Source organism: Gorilla gorilla, chromosome 12, assembly GCF_029281585.2.
Source record: "Gorilla gorilla gorilla isolate KB3781 chromosome 12, NHGRI_mGorGor1-v2.1_pri, whole genome shotgun sequence".
Lineage (NCBI taxonomy): Eukaryota > Metazoa > Chordata > Mammalia > Primates > Hominidae > Gorilla > Gorilla gorilla.
In genome coordinates this window covers 60,402,037-60,424,518 of record NC_073236.2, presented here as the reverse complement: position 1 = coordinate 60,424,518, position 22,482 = coordinate 60,402,037, and the positions used below count along the sequence as shown (strand labels likewise).

At 36.6% G+C, this 22,482-nt stretch overlaps 1 long non-coding RNA gene across 2 annotated transcripts in view; it reads left to right on the top strand.

The window, feature by feature from the left end:
* Positions 1–22,482, top strand: part of LOC129531843 (uncharacterized) — a 190,007-nt gene that overhangs the window by 158,827 nt on the left and 8,698 nt on the right. The window lies entirely within an intron of this gene.

The following is a 22,482-nucleotide window of genomic DNA, read 5'->3' as shown; positions in this document are numbered from 1 at the left end:
TGGGATGCAAATTTACTTCAAAAATCTGTATCCATTCTACCTTGGGAGTATTTACCATGTGCCTAAGGATGAATCTGAAAGGATCAGATGGGCTGACTTCACTGCACCATGCCAGAGAAGGCTCCAATAATACTCTTTAAGGGGCTAGTCCCTTGTCTCTGCCTTCATTTTAAGCGACCTGCAGGGCCTTCTCCTATGGCAATAAATATTCTTATGGAAAGAAATTTGGCAAGATGTGTCTTAAAAATGTTCACTGACTTGGATCTAATTACGTCTAGGAATTTATCCTGGGAAAATAATTGCAGCTGTGCACATTGATTTTTGTACAAGGTTATTCATTATAGAATGTTTGATGTTTTTAAAACATCATTTTTGCAAATGAAGATACAATAAATAAATTATAGTTAACCATATTGCCTTAACAGTCTTTAAAATAATATATTTGGATAAATTTAACAACATAGGAAATTTATCTCATGTAATATTAATGAAGAAAAATTGGGTATATATAAACAAAATTATCAGAAACAAATGTTTAAAAAATAAAAAATAGGATATTTATCCCACAAAGATAATATGTGTGGAAAGAGATGTTTAATTTTTGTTTCACTTCAGGTGTAAAAAGTATCCAGTTTGCAGAGCAATTCTGTAGGCTAGACTGCCTTCTAGAAGAACTGACCTATACTCAGAAACAACAGTGTATGATCTGAGATGAATTGTTTCATGTGCCCCACATTCTTTTAACTTCTAGAAATAACGTATTGATTTTCGTATCCAAGATACAACTTCCTCACTATGGGAAGTCTTGGTGGGACTATTGATCAGGGTGTCTGCCCTCTTCTTCCTGGCCAAGGCGGCACATACATGACCCAGTCTAGGATAATGGACAATCTCAGGGATTTGGATTGCAGGAACAGGAATGAAAATTGATATTGACCTAACCCTGTAACAATGGCCTGAAGACACGGACGATTATTATTATTATTATTATTTGCTACAAAGAATCCTATTGCTATTTTGTCCTCATCTTTCTGAACCTAACTCTTCAGCTATTCATCCTTGACCTACAATCTAACCTGCTAATAAGTATGCTTTCGTTAAAGTTACCCAGAATTGGACTTTGTGTCTTATAACTACAGAGACATAAGATAATAAAATAAAAATACATGTATACATGTGATGTTTATGTGGTAGGGATCTAAGATCCAAAACCAATGAGGCTCCTGGCCACACCCCAGTCTATGACCTCCTTTGTATGTAGGACGCCGAGCCCTGCCTTCATGCTGTCTTGTAGGTTGCCAGTCCTGGGCAGCCACTTTCAGAACTCAGCTCCTTTCCACTTGTTTTCAACTGGCACATTAACCAGAGGGGCAGGCATTGCCCAGTGAATTGTCAAAGGCACCCACTCTACACAGCTCTTTGTGTAGCCACCTCCCAGACGTCCTGCACTGATTACCTGCAGTGGGTGGCATTATCATCAGAAAGCCAGGGAATGATGCTTCTGGAATCCATTTTCTATTTCATTGCAAGAATCCTTTGATTTTCATGTATGCTGAATGGATTTTTCTTCTAGTGGCAATTATTGCTCCAATGGTTGGCATTTTCCATTCACATGGTTTAAATTCAGTGATATTACAATCTCTGAATAACTTGAAAAGTCTCAGCTTGACTTATACGATTCCCCACCCCCTTTGGAAAAGTTTCACATAATAGGTCTCTATACCAGTGCACATTGAAGAATTAATGAAACGCAATAGCCTCCTACCAAATAAGGTTCTTATGAGTTAACTCTAAATACTATCCAAATGCTTCTATCAGGAATACTTCTGTTCTGAATCTTCCCATCCAGGCCTTTTTTTAAAAAGTCCAGTTCAAAATTCAGTCCTTCTAGATTAATGCTGAAAGAGCATAATGTTTTTTAAAAAACCAATTTTGTATCTGCTAGCACTAGGCTGGATGCATGTTTAATCTCTTGCAAGCTATGTGATTTTTAGTGAAGTTGCTCAACTTTTCTGAGAATCAATTTCTCAGCTATATATATATTATATATATTGTGTTATATATATAATATATATATATAAAGTCTTAAATACATTTTTGTGAGAATTAAGAAAGATAGTGTATGTAAAGTACTTGGTATTTGGGAGGTATATATTAAGTGTTAAATCCTTTGTACTTGTAGTATTTTAACTTTGTTTTCTGTATTTGACTCTATGTATTCCCATAACTTACGCACTTTATTTATATTGAGCTGTTTTGTTGTTGTTCATATTTTATTGTGGAATGTGTTTTTTTTTAAAAAAAAAAAAAGCGAAATGTAACAAATCAAAAAATAAAACATTATAGTATGATGATATCTTTCCAGAAAAGAAATAAAATCTCCTCACATTTTTCTTCTGTTTCTCCACAAATACTATAACATGTTGTTTCTACATACACTGACCAGTTGTTCAATTTTCCCTTAAGAGACAATAATAAATAGCATATGTTTATATAGCATTACACTATTTTTCAGTGTTTCATATTCATTGCTACATTTGATTGTGTTCTTGTGGTTTGTTCTCTCATAGGCTACATTGATGGCTAACTTCCATTTCATAATGTATAAAAATTGCAGTAACACTGTGAATATTCATGGTCCCACCAAGGACAAAAATAACACAAAGACAATGACCTCTCCTTTACTCCTTTCATACACTCACTCACACTTGTCCAGAGTTTCCTCTTGCTTTCTACTCTTCTGAAATCCTGTTCTGAGGAATTATTAGTCACGTTAAAGCATAAATATCTGACAAAGCTTAATCATTTGTTCTGAGGGGCCTTTAGAGAAGGCAAAGGGAGTAAAAAATTGTGGGGTTTTTTGTTTGTCTGTTTTGTCTTTTGTGGGTTGTTTGTTTGTTTTGAGACAGAGTTTCACTTTGTTGCCCAGGCTGGAGTGTAGTGGCACAGTCTCGACTCACTGCAACCTCCGCCTCCCAGGTTCAAGCAATTCTTATCCCTCAGCCTCCCGCATAGCTGGTATTACAGGTGACAGCCGTCATGCCCGGTTGATTTTTTTTTTTTTTTTAATACAGATGGGGTTTCACCATTTTGCCCAGGCTGGTCTCAAACTCCTGAGCTCAGGCAATCTGCTCATCTCGGCCTCCCAAAGTGCTAGGATTACAGGTGTGAGCCACCGTGTCCGGCCAAATAGTTTTAATATGAAGAAAACTTAAGGGTTTTGGGAGCTAATCTGTGTATATTGAGAGAGGGCAATTTATTTTTTCCTGCTCAGTCTATTAAAGTTGGTCAGACTATCAGAAATAAAGTGACAGTAGACTGTCTAGAAACATGATTAAATACAGAAAACATTTTGCTTTGTGTTGCATTGGCTTATGTTTTGTCTCTGGCCTGCTCCCCTAAGCATTGAGGGAACAGGAATGAAAATTAGTATTGACCTAACCCCTGTCACAGTTGCCTGAAGAGACAGACTGTTATTAGTAGTATTAGTAGTACTATTTTGCTACAGAGAACCCTGTTGCTATTTTGTCCTCATTTTTCTGAACCTAACTCTTCAGCTATTCATTCCTGACCTACAATTTAACCTTCTAATAAGTATGCTTATTGTAAGTACATCATTCTTATCCTAGACACTCAATAAGGCACATAGTCCTGCATTAAAGACCCAGTCAACCCTGTATGTCCTATTGATGTCAATAACTAGACACTATGGAATAGCACAATTTTATACTCAGAAGTCCAAGATCCCTCCTTGAAGCCCATTGGAAGAAACGCACATCTGTAGGTCTTCAGCCCAGAGATCCCTATGTGATTAGGAAGATATTTCCTAACTGATAAAAAAGAACAGAGATTTCAAACTTTTTTTTCCAATAGCGGAAGCTATTTATTCTCTGACATTTGTCTTTCACAAAATATTGCTTTACAAATTATATACAAGTATGTTATCCTTAGTTGATGCAGGGAAAAATATTTCCCAGCCATGTCTACTAAACCTCTCATGCTCCCCTTGGCAGCTCTGAGGCACCTCCACAAAGCCCCAAATTTGCATAAAGTCCTGGTTTAAAGATGCTTATTTTCATAATGTTTTGCATCTCTCTAGAAAGTTTCTTCAGGCACTGGGGGACTCCAAAATGTGGGAAGGCAGAGTGGAGGAGAGGTTGAAAACTACCTATTGGGTACCATGTTCACTGTTTGGATGATGAGTTCAACTAAAGTCCAAACTTCAGCATTACCCAATATATCCATGGAACAAACCAGCACGTGTACCCCCTAACCTAACATTTTAAAATATTAAATACATAAATAAATGAATATTTTTTGAAAAAGAAGAAAGTTCCTTCAAGCAACCATAAGAAAAATGTCTCAAATTCTTTTTGGAATAGGGTGAACTACGGTGAAACAAACAAATAAATAAATAAATCTTGGTGGAAATTTCCAGAGAAACTTTTCTCAAGAGCTATTAGTTAAGAGCTTAAAGTCTCGAGCAGGAAGAACCTAGGTTCACATTCCTGCTTTGACATCAACAAGGTGAATTACCTTGGGTGATTTACTTAGCTTTACTAAGCCTGTTTGTTCAAGGTTAAATGAAGATAATAATAGTACTTTACTTAAAGGGTTGTTCAGAGAATTAAATAAAATAAGTCTTAGTGTCTAGCATAGTTATGGCATATGTGAAGCACAAAATAAATGTTGCCTTTCATTATTTATGTCGTTATAGTTTTTTTCAAAATCTGTAATGCAGTTAATACCGAACCTGCAAAAACTCACTTTCTCCTTTTTTTCTTCTAATACTTGCTAATCCATTATTCTATCTCCTTTGTACACCAGCCATTACATGTACATACTGACTGGCCTCAGGTCGCATGGCTTTTAAATGCCATAATGAGGATTCAATTATTTTTCTACTACGTCTGACCACTCTAAAATACTTGGAAAAATAATTTTGTTACTCTTTTTCCTACGTCTCCTAGCCTTCCTTTTTTTTTTTTTTTTTTTTGGTAGTGTTGAAGAAAAACACTTAAGATTCAGCAGCCAAGAACTAGTGACCAAACAGTCCCACAAGGAAGAGCATGTAATCTAGATATACCCCTTTATCAGGTATAAAATGATGACCCCATCAGACAAGTCAGGATACTTGGCACACCCCATTTAAATCAGGATCCAGAGAGAAGAACAGTTGTCACTGGAAGGACTTGTGTACAGAGCAGTAAAACAAGGGAAGAAGTAGGTATAGCTGGCTCAGAATATGGCCAAGATCCTTTCAAGAGCATAAAATGTCACAGGCAACATGGTATGGACCCCATTGCTAGAACCAAACAACAAAATGCAAAATGACTTACTTTGGACTCCTATGAAAATAGTACTCTATCAATTGATGTTTCATTTTTAAAAGGACTATATTGTTCTATTGGCATCATATCATTTATTATTCATAATATTCCTATATAGTAGGTGTTGATGCTTTTCTCAGATAAGGGAACTGAGGTTTAGAATGGCTGAATTATCTGATCAAAATTTCAGATTTTGGAAGTGACAGTTGTTTTGGGAGCACAATTTCCTGATTTCAGTACCTGGTTCTAGAATGTACTGATGGTAAAATCTGAGAGTAGAACCTATCACAGAACTTTCCTAGAATTAAACTTTCACAAAAGGAAGAGTTATTGATTACAACCAGAGATATTCTGGGGGCGATCTAAATGTGGAGACAGCAGCAAAGCGGAGCTTGAGGCTTGCAATGCTCTCGCCAATTCTCTCAGAGTTTCAAATATCTCAGTCTGAGCTAAAATTTGTGGGTATGTGTCTGTTTCTGCCTAAAAGGTAACTAGGGTATGAAGTCAATTACCTAGGTCACAGAGATTCTCAAAATACTTTAATTAATCTATTGAGGTAATCAAGGCAAGAGTACTTCAGCATGAATACTATGAAAATGATTTATATTTGCCTCCATCTTCCCCTTGTCTAGACACAGCAGTCTTTACTAGGTCTTTTCCAGGACAATCTCTACACCATTTGGTGTCTTATTTGCCCCTCATCCCCCTGTACCCTTTCTTTACTTTGATCATGGTTAAATACAAAGCAGTTCATTGCATTTGTCTCTGCCACTACTCATGATGCCTGATATATCAGCCTTTTTGTAGGCCAGAGAACAAATTGCAATCGGCAGAGTAAAATTACTTGTCAAAGTTCATGGAATATCAATACAATATTAAGATAGAAGTCATGATATGCAAAGTGGAAATTCCTCTTAGCAACATTAACTGAATCACCTTGTCCACAATTTGATATAGCATGCATACTGATGGTATAGGCTTCTTTGCATATTCTGATTGCACAGTGGGTGATATGCAGGCAAGAGTGAAATGTAAGTTTGTGGATAGGGTATTGCAGCATCAGTAGGTAATGAGATTGGGAAGAACATTTTAAAGCAGTTTATATTCAATCAAGCGTGCTATTCTTGCGACAAATAGTTATTAGGTATCTCTTATATTAAGGTTATTGAGCAGTGTTTCTTTGAAATTCTAACTCATGGGTTTCAGACATCTGTGTTTACTAAATAGATTTTTCTTGGTTTCATCCCAGAATTTTTATTGAGAATCTCTAGGGTTAGGGCTAATCAATTGCCCCAAGTGATTCTGATTTGCTCTAACCTTTGAAGACTATTATGCTATGTACTGGAGGTAAGAAACACAAACTATTCTGATTGTGAAGGAGAATATAAGCTGGTTGAAGATACAGCCAAATATAAATGGAAAGATAATTAACATTCTATAGATTAGATACACCTATAGATTAGATATATTACAATATAGTTATAGTATAATAGCCAACAATAGCTTGGAAGTCAGAGGAAGAATAGCATGAGTTTGACTGTTTCAGGAAAGCATCAAATCTGGGTAAGATATAACAACAAAAAGCATGTATGTGAAGGCATCAGACAGCTGATGAAGACACTAAGTATTGAGAAACCACTATATTAGAAAGAAAGGAAGCCCACTGAGGTGTGGTCAATAGTCTGCATATTGCTTTTACTCTCACGATATTTTCTTAATCTTTGTTTAAAAATTGAGGTCAAGTTACGGTGAAACCCTGTCTCTACTAAAAACACAAAAATTAGCCAGGCGTGGTGGCGGGCGCCTGTAGTCCTAGCTACTCAGGAGGCTGAGGCAGGAGAATGGTGTGAACCCGGGAGGCAGAGCTTGCAGTGAGACGAGATCATGCCACTGCACTCCAGCCTGGACGACAGAGTGAGACTCCTTCTCAAAAAAAAAAAAAAACTGAGGTCAAGTTAATATACCCGAAATTTTTTCTTTTTAAAAATTATTTCAGATTCATAGGGTACATGTGGAGCTTTGTTAAATAGATATATTGTGTAAAGGTGAGGTTTGTGCTTCTAGGGTCCCCATCTCCCAAATCGTGACAATTTTATCCAATAGGTAATTCTTCAACCCTTACCCCTCTCCTAACCTCCCCACTTTTGGAGTTCCCAATGTCTGTTACTTCCATCTTCATGTCATTGTGTACCCATTGTTTAGCTACCACTTATAACTGAAAACATGTGGAATTTGATTTTCTGTTTCTAAGCTGTTTCACTTAGGATAATGGCCTCCAGCTCCATCCATGTTGCTGCAAAAGTCATGATTTTATTCTTTTTTATGGTTGCATAGTATTCTATGATGTATATATGCCACATTTTTTTTATTCCAATCCACCACTGATGGACACTTAGGTTGATTCTATGACTTTGATGTTGCGAATAGTGCTGTGATCAACATACAAGCACAGGAGTCTTTTTTTATATAATAATTCATTTTCCTTTAGATAGATAGATACCCAGTAGTGGGCTTGCTGGGTCAAATGTTAGTCCTATTTTTAGTCCTTTGAGAAATCTCCATACTGTTTTCCATATGTGGTCTACTAATTTACATTCTCACAAACAGTGTATAATCATTCCCTTTCCTCTGCATCCACACCAACATCTGTTGTTCTTTGACTAACTAATAATCATCATTCTGACTAATGTGAAATGGTATCTCACTGTGGCTTTAATTTGCATTTCTCTGATGGTTAGCGATGTGGGGCATGTTTTAATATATTTGTTGGCCACTTGTATGTCTTCTTTTGAGAAATGTCAGTTTATGCTCTTTCCCCACTTGTTAATGTTTTTGTTTGTTTGTTTTCTTGTTGACTTGTTTGAATTCCTTGTGGATTCTGGATATTACTTGTCTGAGACAATTTGTAAATAGTTTCTTTAATTCTGTCGGTTACCTTTTTACTCTGCTATTTCTTTTTCTGTGAAAAAGGTTTTTTAGTTTAGATAAGTCCCATTTGTCTATTTTTGTTTCTGTTGCATTTATCTTTGAGATCTTAGTCATAAATTCTTTGCCTAGACCAGTGTTCAGAAGAGTTTTTCTTAGGTTTTCTGCTAGAGTTTGTATAATCTGAGGTCTTACATTTAACTTCGAGCTATAGTTACATATAATCTATCTTGAGTTAATTTTTGTATATGGTGAGAAATAGGAGTCCAGTTTCATTCTCCTGCCTGTAGCTAGCCAATTTTTCCCAATACCATTTAGTGAACAGGATATCATTCCCATTGTTTATTTATGTATGTATTTATTTAACTTTTATTTTACAATCAGGGGGTACATGTGAATGTTTGTTGCATAGGTATATTACATGATGCTGAGATTAGGAGTACAAATGAATCTGTCACTCAGGTAAAGAGCACAGTATCCAATACGTAGTTTTTTTCAACCCCTACCCCTCTCCATTCTTCCCTGCTCTTTTATTCCCCAGCATCTATTGTTCCCATTTTTATGACCATGTATACCCAATATTTAGCTCTTATTCATAAGTGAGAACAGGTGGTATTTGGTTTTCTGTTTCTGTGTTAGTTCACTTATGATAATGTTTCCTGCTGCATCCATACTGATGCAAAGGACTTAATTTTATACTTTTTGTGGCTGTGTAGTATTTCATGGTGTATATGTACCACATTTTCTTTATCCAATCCACCATTGATGAACATCGTATTTGATTCCATGTCTTTGCTATTGTGAACAGTGCTGGAATGAACATACAGACACATACGACCTTTTGATAAAATCACTTATTTTCCTTTGGTATGAGATTGCTGGGTCAAATGGTAGTTCAACTCTCAGTTCTTTGAGAAATCTCCAAATTGCTTCCCACAGTGGCTGAACTAATTTGCATTCCTGCCAACAGCATATAACTGTTCCCTTTACTCTACAGCCTTATCAGCATTTGTTATTTTTTGACTTTTTAATAATAGCCATTCTGATTGGTGTGAGATGATATCTCGTTGTTTTTATTTGCATTTCTCTAATGAGTCGTGATAATTAGCATTTTTTCACATTTGTTGGCTGCTTGCATAATTTTTTTTTCTGGTTGGTAGGTTTTTTATTACTAATTCAGTTTCAGGACTGTTATTGGTGTGTTCAGGTTTTCAATTTCTTCCTGGTTCAATCTTGAGAGATTGTGTATCTCCAGGAATTTATCCATTTTTTCTGGTTTTCCTAATTTGTGTGCATAGAGGTCTTCAAAATAGTCTCTGAAGATCTTTTGTATTTCTGTGAGGCTGGCTGTAATAATATCTTTGTCATTTCTGATTGTGCTTATTTTTTTTCTGTGTTAATCTAGGTGGCAGTCTATCAATTTTGTTTATCCTTTCAAAAAACTAACTTTTGTTTGCATTGTTCTTTTGTATGGATTTTTGTGTCTCAATTTCATTCATTACTCCTCTGATGTTGATTATTTCATACCTTCTACTAGCTTTGGGGTTGTTTTGTTCTTTTTCATTGTAGTTCCTATAGGTGTGATCATAGATAGTTAATTTGAGATATTTCTAGCTTCTTGATAACTTCTTAAAAGTGTTTACTACTGTAAACTTTCCTCTTAACGCTGCTGTATTAGTCCATTCTCACACAGCTATAAAGACATATCTGAGACTGGGTAACTTATAAAGAAAAGAAGCTTAATTGGCTCATGGTTCTGTGAGCTATGCAGGCTTCTGCTTCTGGGGAGCCTCAGAAAACTTACAATCATGGTGAAAGGCAAAGGGGAAGCAGTCATATATTCAAATGGCCAGCAGGAGAAAGAGAGCAAAGGGGAAGGTGGCACACACTTTTTAAACAACCAGACCCCTTGAGAACTCTATAATGAGGCAGCACTAGGGGGATGGTGCTAAAATATTAGAAACTACCCCCATGATCCAATCACCTCCCACCAGGACCCACGTCCAACACTGGATTGCAATTCAACACGAGATTTGGGTGGGGATACAGAGCCAAACCATATCAACTGCTTTAACTGCATTCCAAATATTTTGGTATGTTGTGTCTGATTTCATTACATTTGAAGAATTTTTTAGTTTCTGGCTTAGTTTTGTTTACCCAAAAGTCATTTAGCAGCAAGTTGTCTGATTTCCATGTGATGGTATGATTTTGAGATATCTTCTTGATATTGACTTCCATTTTTATTGCACTGTGGTCAGAAAGTGTGCTTGGCATGATTTCCATTTTTTGAATTTATTGAGACTTGCTTTATGGCCAAGGATGTGGACAATGTTAGAGTACGTACTGTGTGCAGGAGAGAATTGTTGTTTGTTTAAAGTCTGTTTTATCAGAATAGCAACAACCCCTCTTTTTTGTTTACCATTTGCATATTAGATCTTTCTCCATTCCTTTACTTTGAGCCTGTGAGTGTCATTGCATGTGGAATGGGTTTCTTAAAGACAGCATACAGTGGGGTCTTGTTTCTTTATTCCACTTGTCATTCTATGCCGTTTAAGTGGGATATTTGGAACATTACATTCAAGATTAATATTGATACGTAAAATTTTGATCCTGTCATTGTGTCGTTAGCTTGTTGTTTTATAGACTTGATTGTGTAGTTGCTATATTGTGTCTGTGAGCTATGTGCTTAAGTGTGTTTTTGTGGTGGCAGATATCATTCTTTTGTTTTCATGTTTAGCACTCTCTTAAGGACCTACTATAAGATCAGTCTAGTGGTCATGAATTCCCTTAGTGTTTGCTTGCTTGTCTGAAAATAATTTTATTTCTTCTTCACTTATTAAGCTTAGTTTCGCAGGAAATTAAATTCTTGGTTGGAATTTCTTTTTTTTTAAGGATGTTAAAAATAGTCCCCCAGTCTATTCTCGCTTGAAAAGTTTCTGCTAAGAAGTCCTATGCTAGCCTGTTGGAGTTCTCTCTGTAAGTGACCTGACTCTCCCTCTAGCAGTTTTAAAGAATACTTTTTCTTTTGAGTTGACCTTGGAAAACCTAATGCCATTGTGTCTTGGGGATGATTGTTTTTTATAGTATCTCACAAGGGTTCTCTGAATTTCTTGAATTTGTGTGTCAACCTCTCTAGAAAGACTGGGAAACATTTCATAAACTATGTCCTCAAATATGTTTTCCAACTTGCTTATTCTCTCTCCATCTCTCTCAGGAATGCCAATGACTCATATGTTTGGCTTCTGTACATAATCTCACATTTCTCAAAGGTTTTGTTCATTTTTTAAAATTCTTTCTTCTTTATTTTTGTCTGACGGCATTGATTCAAAGGACATGTCTTCCAGCTCTTGGATTCTTTTCTCAGCTTGGTGTATTCTATTTTAAATGCTTCAACTGTATTATAGAATTCCTGTAGTGAATTTTTCAGTTCCATTTGTTCAATTTTGTTCTCTCTTAAAATAGCTATTTTGTCTTTCAACTCTTGGATTATTTTATTGGATTCCTTGGATTGGGTTTCAACTTTCTCTTGCATCTTATTGAGCTCCAGCTGTGTCTCTACCTACTCTCTGGGAGGCTCCCTGCCAGCTTAACTATCCTTGGGCATCATGAGATCTGTTGCACCTAGGATCCCAGAGGTCCACTGTGAGAGTGAATTGCCCTGCAGTTACTCCACTCACTACTTCCTTCAGAGCTAGGAATGAGTCCTGGTAGTCAGCAATCCCATGTAGGATTCCAAGCTTCCTTCCTCTTCAATGTCAGTGCCTCTCTCTTGACTTAGAGTGTTTTCTCTAAAAAGATCTGTTTAAAGTATGATGACTTACCCCACATTTTGATCTCAGTTGGTAGGAAAGGCTCTCTTGGCTCTTCTAGTCATCCATCTTGTCCTGCTATCTGTCTCTGTTAGTTACATTGACTTTGTTAAAGATCAGCTGGTTGTAGGTATGTGATTCTATTTTAGGGCTCTCTATCCTGCTCTGTTAATCTATGTGTTCATTTTTGTACCAGTACCATGCTGTTTTAGGTACCATAACCTTGTAGTATAATTTTAAGTCAGGTAATGTGACACCTCCAGCTTTGTTCTTTTGCTTAAGGTTGGTTTGGCTATTTGGGCTCTTTTTGGGTTCCATATGAATGTTAAGCTTGTTTTCTAATTCTGTGACAAATGACGTTGGTGATTTGATAGGGAATACATTGAATATGTAGCTTGCTTTGGACATTATGGTCATTTTTGTGATATTTATTCTTTTAATCCACGAACATAGGGTGTTTTTCCATTTGTTTGTGTCATCTACAATTTCTTTCATCAGCATTTGTAGTTCTCCTTGTAGATATCTTTCCCTTCCTTGAACATTCCATAAAATTAATTAACCACTTTAAAGTATACAATTTAACTGGCATTTAGGACAATCACAGTGTTATTCAATAATCACCTCATCTAATTCTAAAATACTTTCATCACTGCCAAAGGAGACCCAGTACGGACTAAACCATCACTCCCCATACCTATGCCCTAGCTCTTGGTATCCTCTAATCTGCTTTCTGTGTTTATGGATTTACCTATTTTGAATATATTAAATTAATGGATTCATAGAATATGTGTCCTTTTGTGCCTGACTTCTTTTACTTGGCATAATGTTTTCTAGGTTATCCATATTTTAACCTGAATCAGCACTTCATTCCTTTTTAGGGTTGAGTAACATTTTACTATATGAGCATACCACATTTATTAATTTATCTGTTGATGGACATTTGGGTAGTTTCCACCATTTGGCTGTTGTCAGTAGTGCTGCTGTGAACATTCACATACAAGTATTCATTTGAATACTTTTTTTCTATTCTATAGGGTATATTTAGGAGTGGAATTGCTGGATTATAAGGTAATTCTATATATAACTCTTTGTATAACCACATAACTGTTTACTAATGTGGCTGCAGCATTTTACAGTCCTACCAGCATATATATGTAAATATAAATATGGAAATATATATACCTATATAATTATAAAGAAAAAGTATATATACTTCCTTTTTATATATCTATCTTAATGGGTGTGAAGTGGTATTATATTGTTGTTTTAATTTGCATTTTTCTAATTACTAGTGATGTTGAACATCTTTCATGTGCTTATTGGTCATTTGTTTATTTTCTTTGGAGAAATGTTTATTTAAGTCCTCTACTCATTTTTTAATTGGGCTGCTTATTTTTCTTGTTAAGTGTAATAGTTCTTTATGAATTCTTATTACTACAACCTTTTCAGATATATGAATTGCAAATATTTCTTCCATTTTGTAGTTTGCATTCTTGCTTTCTTGATAGTGGCCTTTAATAAACAAAAGTTTTAAATTTTGATGACTTCCAACTTATTTATTCATTCTTAACATGAGGTAAGAGGCTGAGATGCCAAGAAAACAGTGAAAAGTTAAGTGGTGTGTTTTGCTTTTTTGCTACTCTGGAGATAAAAGCAGAAATACCAATAAGATGGCTTTTAATTTGAGGCAAGCCAGAGTTAGATAAATCCAGACCAAAAAATACAACCCAACCTCTAGTTAGCTTAGTTCCTAATTGGCTAAAGTGAACAGCCTCCAGTCTAGTTGCCTCACAGAAGAAAAGTCCACCATCTAGAACACTATAGAGCTTTTCTATAAAAAGATAGCACCATCCAGAACACTACTTTCTACACAGGATCAGCAGATAATAAAAAACTGCCATGTATATGAAGAAGTAGGAATGGAAGTTAAAAGCCAACAATAGAATTGATACATTAGAATTATAAATAAAATATATCACATAGAGATTTAAACATAGTTATGATTAAAAATTCAAGAAAATGGATGACAAAATGGAGAATTTCACTAAATAACTAGAATCTGTTTCAAAAGAATCAAATGGAAATTCTAGAACTGAAGAATACAATAACTGAAATTAAAAACTCAATACAGCTGGGTGGATTGGCTCACATCTGTAATCCTAACACTCTGGGAGACCAAGGCAGGAGGGTCATTTGAGCCCAGGAATTTGAGACCAGTCTGGGCAACATAGCAAGGCCTCATCTGTATACAAAGAAAAAAATTAGTTAAGTGTGGTGGCATGCACCTGTGGTTTCAGCTACTTGGGAGGCTGAGGCAGGAAAATTGCTTAAGCCTAGGAGGTCAAGGTTGTAATGAGCTATATTCACATCACTGCATCCCAGCCTGGGCAACAGAGTAAGACCCTGTCTCAAAAACAAACAAACAAAACTCAAGAGATTCATATCAAAGCTGGCTAAGCACAAGTGAAAATACAGTTATTAAACTGGAAAATAGATCAGTAGAAAATTCTTGGACCGAATCACAGAAAGCAAATTATTGAAAATTCAGTAAAGAACATAAAAGACATATAGGGCAAGGTGAAACAATTTAATATAAATGTGACTGGAGTTCCAGATAGAAAAGGGAGAGAATGGGCGGAAGAGATGTTTGAAGAGCTAATAACCAAGAATTTCCTTCCAACTGAAAGACAGCCAACCAAAGACTCAAGAATCATTACAAATCTTTAGTAGAGTAAAAATCAAGAAAATCATACCTGAGCACATCATGCAAAGCTGCTAAAAAAACAAAGATGAAAGAATAATCTTAAAAGCAGCCAAGGGAAAGGATACAATGCCTTCAAATGAGCAACAGTAAGGCTGACAGTTAATTGTTGAATAAAGAAAGCCAGAAAATAATCAATAACATTATTAAAATTGGAATTCTATAATCCAGAAAAAAATGTTTTTTTAAAGTGAAGAAGGTGCTGTAAAACATCTTTGAATTTCCTACATAGATATGAGTTCTCCTTTGCTGCAATCCTAAATCTTGGCCTTTCCCTTGACTGTATCTTATTTTACTGGATGCTCAGTCAAGATTCTATTTTACTTATTTTTCCATAGGATTTCATTATCTTTGAGTCATAATCCTTTTTAAAAAATCAAAGATGAAATTTTTTTTGGTGAAGATAAAGTATCTTGGTGAAGATAAAAGAGATTTTTCTTCTTATTAAATGAAAACTTTTGAGCTTGTTGATTCTATATTTAAGACTCCAGCCTTGAATGGAATTTTTGTCTTTTCTTTTTCTTTTTCTTTTTTTTTTTTAGATGGAGTTTTGCTCTAGTCACCCAGGCTGGAGTACAATGGCACAATTGCAGCTCACTGCAACCTCTTTCTCCTGGGTTCAAGTGATTCTCCTGCCTCAGCCTCCCAAGTAGCTGGGGTTACAGGCGTCAGCCACCACACCTGGCTAATTCTTGTATTTTTAGTAGAGATGGGGTTTCACCGTGTTGGCCAGGCTGGTCTCGAACTCCTGACCTCAGGTGATTCATCTGCCTCGGCCTCCCAAAGTGCTGGGAGTACAGGCATGAGCCACTGCGCCTGGCCAAGTGGGATCTTAGTCAACATACGGTTTATTTTTATCTGTAAAGAAACAAGCATTTAGTTGGAAATTTTCTCTTAAAACAGCAACAAAGAACCTAAAAAGGAGGACATACCACATAGAATCGGTAAAGCAGCTAAGCAGAGGCTTTGGAGGCCAAGGACCAAAGTATTTCTTTCAAGAAACCAAAGCAGCAGCCAATTTAAGTCTAAATTTAAGTCTAAATATCCTAGGTTTTTAACTCTAAATATCTTCATTTTACAGATAAGTAAACAGGAGCTTGGAGAGTTTAAATAATTTGTTCAAGGTCACTCATCTATTTAGTGGCAGAGCCAGGAACTTACTCAAGTTTTCCATACACTTCCAATCCCAACATTCAGAGACTCAGAAGTAGCATGGTTTGTGTTGCCAAAAGCTCTCTAACCCAAATGATTTTCACCACAGAACATCCAGTGCAACAGACTCAGATGAGTTCATTTTAAAAAATATAACAGCGCCTACTGTAGGCCACAGTTACACCTACTAGATATAACATACTAAGTTATTAAATCCTGGAAACACCTGATCACTTATATTCCTGAATTAGTTAACTCAGCTTTTGAGTATAACATAAAAAGATGAGACATGAAACAGACAACTTTTGATACAGAGGGAATGGAATAATAAAGAGAACTAACCGTGGATGCCTGGTTTGGGATAAAGTGGGAGATTACATAAGAAGGCCAAGTATGATGTTGCTGCAAGAGGGGTGTTGTGACATCTATGGGTAAATTAAAGGGGCTAGGACTGAATTCTAGAAAGCTTTTATGCACTTTATAAATTTCTTTAAGTCTCAGTTCTCTCTAGGTAGTTTCATCTGTCTCATGAACCAATCCTGTTAGAACTCACAGGGCCCTAACATGACACCCCTGGTGAGAGAAACCCTGTTTCAAAAATGGTGTCTGAGATTCTTTCTGTTGCCTTTCTTCCAGGAATTCACATGTTATAATGCCATAAATGTGTCCTATGATTTTCTAGGCATGGCAGTAACATTTATAGATCAACCGGGTTAATAGCAAGAAGGCTCATGCTGAATAGGAGGAAAACCCCCTCACGGGAAGCCCCTGGAGGGAATTACTCTATAGATATGCAGAGGATTAGGAGCAGGTGCGTAGAGCTAGGAGAAATTCCTAGATCACTTACCCCCAAATGCCTCACTTTCAGAAGAAGATAACCAAAGACCAAATAAATGTTAAACAACATGTTTATGGCAGAAAGAGGTCCTAAACCTAGACCTCTTGACTCAGTCTGAAGGTTTTTTTTTTTTCTGTAATACTACTTAGGTAAGTGTGATAGGGGACCCTTGATAATCTTCTGAACCATTTCAGAGAATCTGTAAGGTCAAACTGTTTTCATCATAATGCTTAGGAATTGTGTGCCCAAGAATAGAGAAGACTGGGATGCCATCATCATTCTCATGGGTAATGGATGTGTGCTTAAGCAGGCTTGTAATTTAGAATTTATCTAGTTTTATTTCTAATATGGCCAATGTCAACACATAAAAACTATATAAACAAAATCTCTTTTGAGTACTTAGTAATTTTTAAGAGAGTCAAGGGTCCTGAGACCAAGTCTGAGAACCACAGTTACAGTTCCACAAATATAATTAAGCTACTATTATGACTAAGACACAGGGCTGAGAACTTTCCTCGCCCTCAGAATACATGGTTCTATCCTACGAGTGCCATTCGGAAAGTTCAGAAGAAGAAAAGGTCATAGTGTAATTAGTAACAGATTCAGGAAAGAGACTGATCAAGATGTGGGGCTGGAAAGATGAGAATTTCAACAGGTGGTAATCTGGAGCCAGAGTATTTCTGGTTGAGAGAAACGTACAATCAGAGACAAGACACCAATAAGCATATATATTCTGGTCACAGTCAGTCTTCCTGGGTGAAAGTGTCATGTGGAGGAGAAGCAGTAATAGGGGAAACAAAGAAATGAGATGAGGTTAAGATGTAAAGAGGCTTGAGCGCCAGATGGAAGCATTTGGACTTATTTTTAATCACCATGATAGTTCATTGTGTAGATGATAAATAAAAAGATACTGCCCACTACTGAAAATAGAAATAACTAATGAGACAGGAAATACTTAGAGCCTTCTTCAGGCATAGAGCTGATTAAGGGTATGGATAAAGTGTTTTAAGGGAAAACACAAAAAGTCAACAGGAAATGTAGAGGATGAGGGTAAAGAAACACACCTCAAATTAAGTCAAGATGTATCCATCATCCTGACTAGTTGTCCAATCATAGCAAATGTCTTTTTCTCTCTGGATATTCAGAGAGACCCACGGCTAAGATCAGTAAAATGCACATGTACTTCCCAAAGTTGCTTTGAAAATAAATTGAGTAAATAAATAGCAGTCATGCTTTGAAGATCATAAAATGCTATATGAATGTATAGATGTTTAGCTACCACCATCTGTATTGTCAGTCTCAGTGGGAGTTATTGATATAACTCAAGAAGGTGGGAGGTCAAGGGTTTTAAGCATGCACAGGCCTGAGGAAGCCACAAGCTCCTCTTCACTTTACCAGGACACAGGACTGGAACAATCTGCTTAACTATTATTACTTTCTTGGGAAGATCATTTTTTTAAAAATAACATCTCTTGATCCTATATTGAGATCTGCAGTAGAATGAATACCTGGACCCTTTAAGAAATGCTACCCTTTAATTTTATTTGTTGTTGTTTTGGCTGTTTTTTAATAGCTAATGCATTTAGATGTTAAAGATTTAGACAAACAAACAAGAGTAGAGTTAAAAGTATTCTTAAGTTAAAGGTAAATCTAATTGGGTGGATAAGTTATGCTTCATCACAATGAAGTCCAATAGGAAGCTTCCCATTTGGCAGAAAAAAACGGTGACAATATCAGAGAGATGAAAGGGAAATAAAAATGGCAACACCGATTAGGGTTCTTTGATCTCTTTCGTCATCTTTCTGAGCTGTTAGAGGGTAACTACTTCTTGTTTTTGTCTATGAGGTATCATTTTATACAATTAGGAGAGAAGTTAGCTGGTGTTCATATTTAAAGAAGTCAGCTGGTGTTCATATTCAGTATTCCCTAGCTAGCTGTATTAGTCGGGGTTCTCTAGAGGGATAGAACGAATAGGATATACATATAAAGGGGAGTTTATTAAGCATTAACTCACACAATCACAAGGTCCCACAATAGGCCATTTGCAAGTTGAGGAGCAAGGGGAGCCAGTCCAAGTCCCAAAACTGAAGAACTTGGAGTCAGATGTTCAAGGGCAGGAAGCATCCAGCATGGGAGAAAGATATAGGTTGGGAAGCTAGGCCAGTCTAGAGTGTTTTCACGTTTTTCTGACTGCTTTATATTGTAGCCACTCTGGTAGCTGATTACATGGTGCCCACCCAGATTAATGGTAGGTCTGCCTTTCCTAGCCCATGACTCAAATATTAATCTCCTTTGGCAACACCCTCACAGACACACCCAGAATCAATACTTTGCATCCTTCAATCCAATCAAGCTGACACAATATTAACCATCATACTAGCCAAAATAATTTTAAAATTGCCTGTAGAATGCTATCATGGTGGTCAGCAAATGTCCCATTTGGAGCTTATTCAAGCCTCTCCAATTAAGCAGTGACTATACTAAGCCATCTGTGCCAACCAGGAACAGCACTGTCTTTTTTAATAGAACCCATGATCTTGCCCTAGTCCTGGCAAACACTTTGATTCATCTTACATCTTTTTCCAAATGCACTCACAAATATTCCAACTCATGGTCATAGCTTTTTTGTTGTGTTATTTGTTATTATTTAGTTTTTAAATCAACAAATAAAAATTATATATATTCATCATGTACAACATGTTTTGAAGTATGTATACCTTGTTGAATGGTTAGATCAAGCTAATTAACATATTCATGCCAGGTATCATCTGTTTTAATGAATCTTCCATGGTCAAGTATTAGCAAAAGTGGACTAAGGGGCTACACTGGTAGCAAGTGAATTCACTTGTGGAATTCCAGATTCATCTACAAACTCCACGGGATTTTCATGCTCCTGAGTAGATACAGTAATCATTAGTGCTGCTCTCCAAATGTTCCCATTCTCTTTACATGATGATGTTGCACTTCCCAGGCTCTTAGGCATGACCATGAAATATAAACAGAAGAAGCATACACCAATTTCAGGTAGAAACTTCAATCAGAATGATGTGATTTGGCACAGCAGTTTCCCCATCAGCTGTGGTGACCCCAACATTTCTGATAGTGGCAGCTCTACCAGCCTGGATCGTTGACAAAAGATGACACAGAGCATAGCCTCCAGCTGACCCCCAGTGGGCAATAACTTAGTTTGGAGGAGAAGTAAACCTTTTTGTTTCAAGCCGCAGAGACTGGGGACTATTTGTTACCAAAGCATTAGTTAGCCTATCCTAACAGATAGGAGACAAAGGCAATGTGATGAAAAAACAGAGTAAAATTTGTTAATGACACAGTCTTGGGCATCAGACAAATTTAAGTTCTAACCTCTATCACTTCCTAGCTGTGTGGTCTTGGGACTGTTACTTAACTCCTCTGTGTTAACCTTTTTCAGGCTTCTATGACAAAATGCCACAGGCTAGGTGGCTTAAACAACAGAAACTTATTTTCTCACAGTTCTGGTGGCTAGAAGTCCATCATCTAAGTTACAGATCACTCAGTTTCTAGTGAGGACTTCCTTCTTGGCTTACAGAGAGCTGCTTTCTCACTGTGTCCTCACAAGGTAGAGAGAGAATAAGCTCTCTAGTGTCTATTTTTTGAGGACACTAATCCCATTGGATCAGGGCCCCACACTTATAATTGCATTTTATTTAATTACTGCCTTATTCTAAATACAGCCACACTGGGGCTAAAAGCATCAACATGGATTTTTAAAAGGACACATACACTCAGTCCATAAAACCCTCTCAGTCACATTTCCTCATTGGTTGTTTTGAGAAATAATTTAACGTATGTAAAGTACTTGTTCTAGTATCTGTCTCTTTGTAGGTATTTATTACATTTAACTTTATTTTCTATAACCTTCCCCCAGCAAAAAAAAAAAAAAATCTCATCATATAACATAGAAAACTGAACCCTCTTATATTGTATATAATCAGCTATCACTGAAGTGTCCCATCTGACACTTGGTTAGGGACCATCTCTGAAACAAGAGTTTTCCTTTGCTGCTCTTAATGCCGTAGGGCCAAGGTCCCTAGATTACTATTCACTTTTGTACTCTATATAAGCCAAGTCATTACAGGCCCGAGGAGCAAATGAATTATACAGCACAGTGTTGCCACTAAATCAACACCGTCCAAGAAGCAGTCCAGGACAGGCAATCACTCTCCTTCGGCCAGGCTAGAATGCAAATGAAAGGCAGAGAAGCAGGTCAAAGAGGATTGAATGTTACTGAGAAAGTCATTGAAAATAGCTAACTCCTGATTGGTAAAGCTCCTGGATCAGAGTTTCAATCCTTAATGTGACTTTGAGCTGGAGAAAAGGCATTAAATCTAAAGGTACCCTTAACATGCATGGGGCACCACACTGCCACAGCAAATCATGTGTATTAAAGTCTTTCACAGTGTCAGGTCTTGGAGGAAAAAAATTGCCAGCAAGCAATTTTCAGGCTAGGCAGATGAGCTAAGTTGATTGTCAATAAAGGAGGATAAATAGAATACACTTAACTTATCCTCTGCCAAGAAAATTAGGACCAAAACTTCACCAAGACAAATATTTGTGAAGGTTCATAACTGTGTGTCCACTTGGGGTTATAGAATGACTTATAAGATGTTGATTTCTTCCCCAGTGTATATTCAGTGAGCAGCAACAAACTTCTCATATGTTTAAGTTCATACAGATCCACTGTCACTATAGGGCCAGTCTTATACTTAGGAGATCTACAAATATGTTGTGATTTATAGGGTTCTGCGAAAATCTACTCTTTCAGAATACACAGTTTATCTTTTGCTAACTAGCATGTTGTTGGGTTTTGAAATTCTGTGGATAAAATATTATTCTCTTCACCTTTGACGAGAATAATACATTAAACAAAACCAGCATCTTGGTGGGAATTTGGGTCATCTTTTGTACAGAAGCTGGAGAGTTCTTGACTGCTTTAGGTTGAATAAAGTCTAAAGTAAAAATTTCAAAAATTTCAAAGACAATCTTATCTAGGCTTCACTGAAGCCTAGAGAAGACCCAGAGAAAATGTAGCCTCATTCTCCATCAACTGTACTTTTATGTCAAAAGTAGATTTCTCATGTTAACTAAAGACTGAATTCTTTGTAAAAAGGGGTAAGGGGTAATTGTTTAGGAAGAGGAGGAATATGCAGAAACTGTTTCTTAATTTTTATTTAAATTTTGTATATTTTTTGTTTCTTTGCTTACAAAACATATAATTGTAACATCGCTCTTCATAATTATCCCAGCATCTTGAATCTTATGTGGGATTTATATTTTAGCATTCCTTGGTATGTGTAAAATATTTGAATAGGCTGGGCACAGTGGTTTATGCCTGTAATCCAATACTTTGGGAGGTGAGGTGGGTGGATCACCTGAGGTCAGGAGTTTGAGACCAGCCTGGCCAACATGCTGAAACCCCACCTTTACTAAAAATACAAAAAAATTAACTGAGCATGGTGGCGGGTGCCTGTAGTACCAGCTACTCAGGAGACTGAGGCAGGAGAATTGCTTGAACCCAGGAGGCAGAGGTTGCAGTGAGTCGAGATCATGCCACTGCACTCCAGCCTGGGCAACAGAGCGAGACTCCATCTCAAAAAAAAATGAATAAATTAAACCTGCAAATGAGAATTC